The sequence below is a fragment of the Leucoraja erinacea genome, chromosome 11 (assembly GCF_028641065.1).
Source record: "Leucoraja erinacea ecotype New England chromosome 11, Leri_hhj_1, whole genome shotgun sequence".
NCBI lineage: Eukaryota > Metazoa > Chordata > Chondrichthyes > Rajiformes > Rajidae > Leucoraja > Leucoraja erinaceus.
Genome location: NC_073387.1, coordinates 24,635,790 through 24,646,592, shown reverse-complemented (window position 1 = coordinate 24,646,592; position 10,803 = coordinate 24,635,790).

The window sequence follows — 10,803 nt, the reverse complement described above, 5'->3', positions numbered from 1 at the left end:
TAACATAACCTAATAGCTCTCTGGCCTGTGAAGGAACGGTTTTGTTTTGTTTTGTTTATTCAGTTCTTGGATGCGTGGCAACTTAAAATGATTGGCCTCAGAGCCACGAGAGCCTTAGGATAGAACAAAGGCTTCCTTTAAAAAATTGAAGGACAAAATAGTCTAAAAGAAGGGCAGTCTGACACATCGGCAGTGACAACCCAGAACAGCCATCGCAAGAAGGAGGGAGCCGAGCTCGAAGCTCAGAGATTACTCCCTATCATCAGAGTGCAACTGGCCAATGCATTCATACGGCTAATATCTGAGTCCCAAGTCATGAGTCTTGTGATTTAGTGTAAAAAGTGATAACATAAAATAGTAAACCAAATGAGAACTTATTACAAGTCAGTGGTTTGCATGCATGCTTTAGTAATTTGAGTTGATATAGATTAAGTTGTACTAATCCTTGGTTTGGACTCTTTTATTCGACATGTCAGTTGATATCCTAAATGGGGTAATAGAGTCAACACCTCAGAACAGCACAGTACAAGTTTCTATTCTGGATCCTCCCGCTTCTGGTTGTGAGCAAGGAGTACAAGAACAGGCAAATGGTCAGATTTACCAAAGGACGATCAGGGATGGAGTGATATGCGTCTTGGATGGTTGAGTAGCGTGGTCAAGGGTGTTTGGACCTCTGGTTGAACAGGAGATGCTGTCAGGATAGCTGTAGTGAATTCAGCAGGCAGCACGGAACAGCAATTCTCGTAAATATTCCAGGTGTGGGTAGCAGGAGCTTGCCAGGGCCACCACTTCTGAGTATTTTGAAGAGTTAATTAAGAAACAGACCCCTCTGCCTTCTGCTATCTGCCCTCTGCCCTTTACCTTGCTTGGGGACATTGTGTGGTCTATCAGGTGTCGTGAGAAGCCTTCACGTTGCATGGTACAGTCAGATGAGGCAAGGGAGAACCATGACTGTAAAACATCAGTCCCTCAGTTCTTTGAAGACAGACACAAAAGGCTGGAATAACTCAGCGGGTTGGGCAACATCTCTGGAGAAAAGGAATAGGTGACATTTCGAGTGGAGACTCTTCTTCAGACTGAGTGTCAGGGGAGAGGGAAACTAGAGATATGAAATGGTACAGAACAGATCCAGCACCGATGACCAAAGAGCCCACAATGGTTCATTGTTGGTTGTGGAAGAGTTGATAACAAGGTGATACAAACTATAAAACTAGCAAGACAGCTAGGGTGGGGGAGAGAGGGAATGCAAGGGCTAATTGGAATTAGAGAAATCAATATTCATACCTCTAGATTGTAAGCTGCCTAAATGAAACAGGAGGTGCTGTTCCTCCACTTTGTGTGTGGCCTCATACTGACAGTGGAGGGGGCCCAGGACAGAAAAGTCATTATGGGAATGGGAAGGGCAGTTAAAATGTTTGGCATCCGGGAGATCGAGTAAGCCACGACCGACTGAGCGGAGGTGTTCCGCGAACCAAACGCCCAGTCTGTGCTCGGTCTCACCGATATACAGGAGTCCACACCAAGAATAACGGATACAGTAGATGAGGTTGGAGGAGGTGAAAGTGAACCACTGCCTCATCTGAAAGGACTGTTGGGGTCCCTGGATGGAGTCGAGGGAGGAGATATAGGGACAGATGTTACATCTCCTGCGGTTGCAGGGGAAGGTACCTGGGGAGGGGGCGGTTTGGGTGAGATGGGATGAGTTAACCAGCGAGTTGCAGAGGGGATGTTCTTTGCGGGAATCAGAAAGGGGTGGAGATGGGAAGATGTGACTAGTGGTAGGATCCCATTGGAGGCAGTGAAACCTTCGGAGACGTATGTGCTGTATGCGACGGCTGATGGGGTGAAAGGTGAGGACAAGGGGGGACTCTGTCCATGTTGCGATTGGGGAGGAGGGGGAGCAAGATCGGAGCTACGCGATATCAACAAGACACATGTGAGGGCATCATCAATGACAGATATGGGGAAATCCCGTTCCCTAAAGAATGAGCACATCTCGGATGTTGTGGTATGGAACACCTCATCTTGGGCGCAGATGTGGTGGAGACGGAGGAATTGGGAATTGTGGATAGAGTCTTTGCAGGAAGAAGGGTGAAAGAAGTGTAGTCAAGAATCGTCAAGAGAGTCAAGAGTCAAGAGCGTTTTCTTGTCATGTGTCCCAGATAGAACAATGAAATTCTTACTTGTTGCAACACAACAGAATATGTAATAGTCTAAATAGCTGTGGGAGTCAGTAGGTTTGTCATAGATGTCAGTGGATAATCTTTCTCCTGTGATGGAGATGGTGAGATCAAGAAAGGGGAGGGAGGTGTCGTAGATGACCCGTGAATTTGAGCGCTGGATGGATACTGGTAGTGAAGTTATTGAAGTCCATGAGTTCTGCATGGGTGCAGGAGGTATCCCCAATATAGTCATCAATGTAGTGGAGATAGAGTTCGAGGATAGAGCCAGTGTACACCTAGAATAGGGATTGTTCAACGTACCCTACAAACATGCAGGCACAGCTGGGGCCCGTGCGAGTGCCCCTAGCTATGCCTTGGATTTGGAGGAAGTGGGAGGGGTCGAATGAGAGGTTATTGAGAGTGAGGTGCAGGAGAGTGTTCATCAAGGGAAATTGGCAGGTTCTGCAGTCAAGGAACCAGCTTTTTGATCTTCCTGGTGGGGAATAGAGGTGTAGAGTGACTGAATGTCCATAGTAAAGATGAGGGAACGGGGGCCTGGGAAACAGAAGTCATTAAAGAGATGAAGGATGTATGAGGTGTCTTGGACATAGGTCGGGAGGGATTGGACCTGGAGAGTTAGGGTGGAGTCAAGATTCGTGGAAATGATTTCTGTGGGGCAGAAGCAGAAGCAGAAACAATGGGTCTGCCATGGCAGTTCTGTGTATGGATTTTGAGGAGAAGGTAGAACTGGGCTGTATGGGGCTTGGGAACTATAAGGTTGGAGTCTGTGGAGGGCTGACAGCTGGAAGTGCTGGAATCAGAGATGGTCTGTGAGATAATGGCCTGGTGCTCACCTGTGGGGTCATGGTCCAAGAGGAGGGGTCTGAGAGCTGGCGCGGGCCTCAACCCAGTCGAGGTCACAGTGCCAGACTACCACGGCACCTCCCTTGTAAGCAGGTTGTCATAGGGCTTGAGGTTAGAGTAGGTAAGGGTAGTGGAAAAGTTAAGATGGTTGATGTCACGCCAGCAGTTAGAAATGAAAAGATCTAAAGTGGGTAGAAGGTTGTCCGGGGGAGCACAAGAGGGGGGGGGACTGGTGAAGATGGGAGAAGGGGTCATCACTGGGTGGTGAGGACTCTTTTCCATTGAAAAAGGCACAGAGGCGGAGACGACGGAAGAAAAGCTCTACATCATGGTGGACCTGGAACTCATTGAGGTGGGGGCAGAGGGGAACAAAGGTGAGGCCCTTTGTTAAGGACAGACTATTCAGTATCGGATAGGGAGCCAGGGGGGGACAGTGAAAACCCAAGGGTCTGAGGGGGGTGGACAGAGTTTAGAGCTAAATCCTGAGGGGGATGGTGGGGGTTTAGAGAGCAGGAGGGCGTGAGGGTTTGTGTATGGGTGGGGGGTAGTTGGGGTAACCTGATTAAAGAGGGGGAAGGGGAAGTCCCAGTGGGATAATTACTGAGGTTTCCTGTAAGAGGAGAGGGGGAGCAGTAGGATCCAGGAATGTCAGACCTGTTGGTGTAGGAGTGTGCAGAATGGAGGCTGTGGGCCTGGAGCTGAGTCATGGAGCCTGCAGCATGGAGGCTGTGGGCCTAGGTTCTTTGAGGTAGTTGAGTCTTGCTTTATGTTCATCTATTTTGTTTTCAATAACTTGAACGTTTGCTAGCAGGGAGGGGGGGGGTTGAAACCACACTGTTTCAGTGTCACCTGCAGTCCACCTCCCAATTTTTCAATTTTCCTGAGTGGATGGCTGCACCTGATCTCCAACAGTTGGAGTGTGTGGTGGGCTGCTCCATAAAGTAGGTGGTCGGGCTGGGTGCTGTCCTGGAGTTGGGCAGTGGTGGTGGGCAGTCCATGAGGATGAGCTCTCAGTCGAGTCAGGCCTCGACATCATGCACATAATCATCAATTATATGCCCATTTTATTAGAAAATTGTCTTTGTTTTAGCTTTCTGTTTTTTCCTTCCCCTTAAAGCTATAAACAGGCATGAAAATACAATGAGGTATTTACTGCTGTAAATTGGGCTTTGTTGCTTGTTGAATGGCAACCTTCATGTCTTGAGCAGACTCATCTCTTATTCTAAAAAATGTATGGGTTCAGATCCCACACTTCAAAGTAAATGCATCATCTTTGCTGTTACTGCAGTCATATTTTGGAAAAGGCTTTAAACTGATGTCTCCTCTGGACTCTCATTTAAAGGACTTCACTGAAGACCTGAATCCAGATCAATATTCCTTTCCAGTAATGAGGATGTGGTGCAATCAACGAGAAACGATGTGCCCTCTATTATACAGGGAGAAGATCCCATGGCACTATTTTGGCAAAGAGAAAAACTGTTTTTTCAGTATCCCAGCAAATAAATTTTGCCGCACTGCTTAAAAAAGGTGATGCAATTCATTATTATTGGTGTAACCTTTTTGTGCGCAAATTGGCTGTGAGTTATTAATTATTAGTTGTAAGACATTTAGGGGACTTTGAGGCACAATACAAATAAATTATTTCCATTTGTTTTTTAATTCCTTTAATTCCTGTGATTACCAATCTACATCAAGAGTATTGTGGAGCTAGCGTTAGGGATTGTTAGGGATTGACTGCAGGAGCTCCAGCCGCAGGAGCTTCCATCGCCCCGATCGCGAGAGCTTCGATCGTCGACTGCGGGAGCTTCGATCGTCCCGACTGTGGAAGTTTCGATTGCCCCGACCGCGGGAGAAAAGGAGGAAAGAAGGTATAAGTTATTTGCCTTCCATTACGGTGGGGAATGTGAGGTCGCAGAAAAAACAAGATGGACGTGCTGCCTGCACTGTCGAGAACTCGGAGGGAACGCCATGTCTGCAGCGATCTCGGTATTTTGTGGGGACATGGCTCCATGGGGACAGCCCGGAGTCTAGTGCGAGTGTGAACGGCTTTCGGGCGGACAGGGACTGCAGAGAGAGTGACAGCGGTCGATACAACTCTGGTCACATCATGGTGAAGGAGCGTGTGTGTTGCCTGAACATTGAACTTATGGCTGTGGGTCTCCGCTTATGCTGTGTGTCCTGGGGATTCTCACATACCGTTGTGGTGACTGTTTAAGGTTATGTTTAATTTTTATGTGGTTATGTATCTTGTCGCTTTTTTGTATGACTGTTGGCAAATCAAATTCCTTGTATGTTTGCATACTTGGCTAATAAATTAATTACAATTACAACTACAAAAAAACAATGACGATGGTTATGTAGATTCTGAAATCATTTGTGTAGGAAGGAACTGCAGATGCTGGTTTAAACCGAAGATAGATACAAAATGCTAGAGTAACTCAGCGGGACAGGCAGCATCTCTGGAGAAAAGGAATAGGTGACCCAATAGGTGACCCAAAACGTCACCCATTCCTTCTCTCCAGAAATGCTGCCTGTCCCTCTGGGTTATGGTCCTGTCCCACTTAGGCGATTTTTCAGGCGACTGGAACGGCGACTGTCAGAGTGGAACACACACACACATCGCTTCCTTCACCAGCCCGTTATGCAGGTGGGGGACAGGGCAAGCGGGGGGGAGCACGGTCTGAGTGAAATTCACACGGTGCAAAACCAATGTGATACAGAAACACATCGCGATGAACAGGAAGGAAGGTTGGTGCTGTAATTAAGGCGGTGAAAGCACAGTGTACGGGAAGGGTCACGTAAGTCCTTTAAAAGAGGGGTGGAGAGGGGGGAGAAGTGGGGGGGAAGTGGGGGAAAGGAGTGAAGACAACGTTTAAGAAGCCAGAGATACACGGCTGTGAAGCTCGGCGGACATTAACATTACCAGTCGGTTATCCTTGGTTCTGAAAACTACTGCTTACGTTTTGTTTTCCCAATGAGCCAATAAAATTCACCGGTCAGCACCAGCTATAACCTACAAGAACCTACGCCAACCATCGACCTCCTGTCAGCCCACTACCACTGCACCTGCGGCACAAGAGTTCTCGCTACTCTCCATGGCGGCTTCGTTCTGATCGCCACAAATTTTTCAACATTTGTTGAAAAACCTGTGGCGAACGTAATGAGGCCGCGACTAGTTCCCAGAATGCGGGAACTCCTCACGACCATGAAGGCGATTCCCCGGCAACCACCTGCGAACATGTGGCCACCATGTGGCGACCGCATAGTCTCCTGCAGTCGCCTAAAAAGTCACCTAAGTGGAACAGGCACAAAACTCCAGCATTTTGTGTCTATCTACTGAAATCATTTGACTTCCTTCTAATTCTTTCTTTCAACTTCAGTGCAATATGAAGGCTTGCCATGAAATAATTGAAAATCACTGCTTTTCTGAAACAGATTTTGTGGCGCATTTGTTGTACTTCAGCCCACAGATCAACAGCAAATATGTGCTTTCAGCAATAGCAAAGGAATCTCTTGGAATATGAACAAAAATGTTAAACGATAACTATTCTGGCTGGAGGCCATATAAGGAGCAGAATGTACAGGAAACTCATCGAGCTAGAATGTCATAATTAAGTATTAAAGAAAAGGAAATTAAAAATGAGTAGCTTTTATATAAACAAAGGTATCAGTCTAATAAGAACCAATTGCCAATAAAATGCATGTGTATAGTGCAAGCAATGATTAATGTGTTTAGTGCCACACTTATCATTTAACATCAATTATAACATCATTTATTTAATCTTCACGGGATTTTGTGTAATTTAACTATAGATAGTAAATGTTAGAAGCATTTGCCAACTGGCACTTAACTGCATTATTGCTATTGCGGTAAATCTTTTCTGCGTTTAGAATGACCATTTGGGTGTGTTGGAGATAGGCAACGAGAAACACCTCAAGAAAAGAAAAGAAAGCTTTGAAGGCAGAATACATTGATAGGAAGAGCACAAAGACTTTGGAAGTAAACTGGAAGAGTATAACATTTTTAAGTCAGTAAGGATTGAAAAGTTGAGTAAAGGCAGAGAGAGCAGCACGGTGGTTCAGCGGTGGAGTTGCTGCCTTACAGCGCTAGAGACTCGAGTTAGATCCTGACTACGGGTGCTGTCTACATAGAGTTTGGACGTTCTCTATGTGACCATGTGGGTTTCCTACAACACTCCAAAGACCCACAGGTTTGTAGGTTAATTGGGTTCAGTGACATTATGAATGGTCCCCAGTGTGTAGGTGCTAATGTATGAGGTGAGTACTGGTTAGTGTGGATTCAGTGGGCCAAAGGGCTTGTTCCTGCACTGTATCTCAAATGTCTAAAGGCATTCAGAAATGCATTTGATAAAGTTCTGCATGGTAGGCAGCTCTGGAAGGTTAGATTACATGCAATCCAAGGAGAGCTAGTGGACTGGATAGAAAATTGGCTTCATGGAAGGAAGCAGAGCGTGTTGGTTGAAGGTTAGTTTTGGACTGGAGGCCGGTGACCAATGGTGTGTCTCAGGGGTCAGTGCCAGGCCCATTGCTTTTTGTGGTTTGTGTCAATGACTTGGATGAGAATGTACAAGGCATGATTAATAAGTTTGCAGATGTCACTAAAGTAGATGGTATTGCAGATGGAGAAGATGGTTATCAAAAATTAGTTATAGGGCGAGGTTGGACAGGCTAGGATGTCATCCCTTGGAGTGCAGGTATATGATTTTATAGAAATATGGAAGACATGTGGGAAATAGTTGGGGTTGACACACAAAAGAGTCTTTTACTCAGAGTAGGGGAATCAAGGACAAGAAGACATAGGCTTAAATTGAGAGGGAAGGATTTAATAGGAACCTGAGGGGCAACATTTTCATGCAGTGGTTGGTGGGTATACAGAATGACCTGTAAGAGGGGGTAGTTTAGGCAGGTACTATAACAGCGTTTAAGATATTTGGACATATACATGCATAGGAAAGGTTTAGAGGAATATGGGCCGGTGGGATGAAGTGTGTATACCTTGAATATGGGAGTGTAGATGAAGCATCTTGGTCGGCATGGGCCATAATTCAGCGGGTCAGGCAGCATCTCTGGTGAAAAGGAATTGGTGAGGTTTCGGGTCATCAACTACGTATTCAAGACCAGTCTGAAGAAGGGTTCCGACCCAAAACATCACCTACTCCTTTTCTCCAGAGATACTGTCTGACCTGCTGAGTTACTCCAGCATTTTATGTCTATCTTCAGTATAAACCAGCATCTGCTTTGCCTTCCTACACATTTGAAGTAATGTGTGCAGTTCTGGTGGCCCCAATACAGGAATAATGTGGAGGCCTTTGAGAGGATGAAACGTCAGGTTGAGAGGAAAGTTGATAGAAGTATATAAAATTATGAGAAGCATAGACAGGATAGACAGTTAGAACCTTTTTTTTCCTTGGGTGGAAAAGTCCAATATTAGAGGACGTAACTATAAGATGAGGTAGCTAAAGATGACGCAGATGACGTAGCTAAAGTTCAGCTCGGGTGCAGGAAGTTTAATGGAGATGTTGAGGCAGGGGTCTAGATCATAATGCCAGCGATGGTGGTGGAGGCAGATACGATAGTGGCATTTCAGAGACTTTAAGATAGGCACATGGAAGTACAGGAACTGAGTAATATAGATCGGGTACAGCCAGATGAGATCAGTTTAACTTGGCATCATGTTCGGCACAAACATTGTGCTCCAATGAGCCTATTCTTGTGCTGTACTGTTCTATGTTCTATGCAGGGAGACAACATAACAAAACTAACTTGTATTTCCAAATGCCTTTGATCAAGTAACTCATGTCAAAGCTTTTAGAGCAGAGTTTTGAGGATAGTGAGAGTTCAAGGTATACACGCTCCTTGTAGAATGTGGAACCGGTGAAGGGTGAGGAACCCTGGATGACAAGAGAAATTGAGACTGTTCAGGAAAAAGGAGGCATGGGACATGGGAGATATCTGGGAGGAGATAAGGAGAATCCAAAGAGTTTTATGTATATTAAGGGGAAAAAGTAATTGGAGAGAGAATAGGGCCCCTAAGAAATAAAACTGGTCATCTAAGTGTAAAGCTGCAGGAGATGGGCGATATCCTCAATGAATATTTCTCTTCTGTTTTTACGATAGAAAAAGTCATGAGGATGAGGGAATTTGGGAACTTAATGGCGATGTCTTGAGGACAGTCCATATTGCATTCTAGGAGTTTTGGGAAGTCTTAAAATGTGTGGAGGTAGATAAATCTCATGGGTTTGATCAGTTCATGTCATAGGAGCAGAATTAGGCCATTCGGCCCATCGACTCTACTCTGCCATTCATGGCTGATCTATCTTTGCGTCTCAACCCCATTCTCCTGCATTCTCCCCATAACCTTTGACACCCATACCAATCAAGAACCTGTCAATCTCCACTTTAAAAATACCCATAGGTTTAACCTCTGCTGCCATCTGTGGCAATGAATTCCACAGAATCGCCACCCTCTGGCTAAAGAAATTCCTTCTCATCTCCTTTCTAAAGTTACATCCTTTTATTCTGAGGCTGTGTCCTCTGATCCTAGACTCTTCCATTAGCAGAAACATCCTCTCCACATCAATTCCATCTAAGCTTTAGTCTTTATGGATACAGCGTGGAAACAGGCCCTTCAGCCCACCGTGTCCGTGCCGACCAGCGATCCCTGGACACTAGCACTATCTTACACACTTGGAAACAATTTACAAATTACCAAAGACAATTAACCTGCAAACCTGTACTTCTTTGGAGTGTGGGAGGAAACCAGAGCACCCAGAGAAAACCCACGTGGTCACATAGACAACGTACAAACTCCAACGTAAAAACAGACAGCACTCGTAGTCAGGATCGAACCCGGGCCTTGGTGCTGTAAGGCAGCAACTCTACCACTGACCTCGCATTATTTGGTAAGTTTCAATGAGGTCTCCCCTCAACCTTCTAAACTCCAGCGAGTACAGGCCCAGAGCCATCAAACACTCATCATACCCAATCATGAATAACCTAATCATCCCTGGGATTATTCTCTTAAACCTCCTCTGCAACCTCTCCAATGCCAGCACATCCCTCCTAAAATATGGGGCCCAAAACTCACAATACTCCAAATATGGACTAACCAGTGTCTTCTAAAGCCTCTACATTACATCCCAGCATTTATATTCTAGTCCTCTCAAAATGAATGCTAACATTGCATTTGCCTTACTTACTGCCGATTCAACCTGATAATTAGCCTTTTGGGAATCCTGCACCAGCCCTTTGCACCTCCCATTTCTGATTCCTCTCTACATTTAGAAAATGATCTCCACCTTTATTCCTACTACCAAAGTACATGACAGCACACTTTGCTACTCTACATTCCATCTACCAATTCTTTTCCCACTCTCCCAACCTGTTTTTCTGCAGACTCCCTGCTTCCTATGCGTTACCTATCCACCGATCTTCATATCATCTGCAAACTTGGCCACAAAGCCATCAATTCCATCATTCAAATCATTGATATATAATGTAAAAAGTAACAGACGAAACACCAACCCCCGTGGAACACCACATGTCACCTCCATCCAACCAGAAAAAGCTCACTTTATTCCCACTCTTTCCTTTCTGTTATTCAGCCAATCTTCTATCCAGCCTAGTATCTCCTCTCTAATACAATGGGCTCACTTTATCAAAGGGCTTTTGAAAATACAAGTAAACAACATCCACTATACTCTTCTTTGAGACGACCTTTTTCTGATCATGTTCTAATGTGTGGGACTTTTTGCGA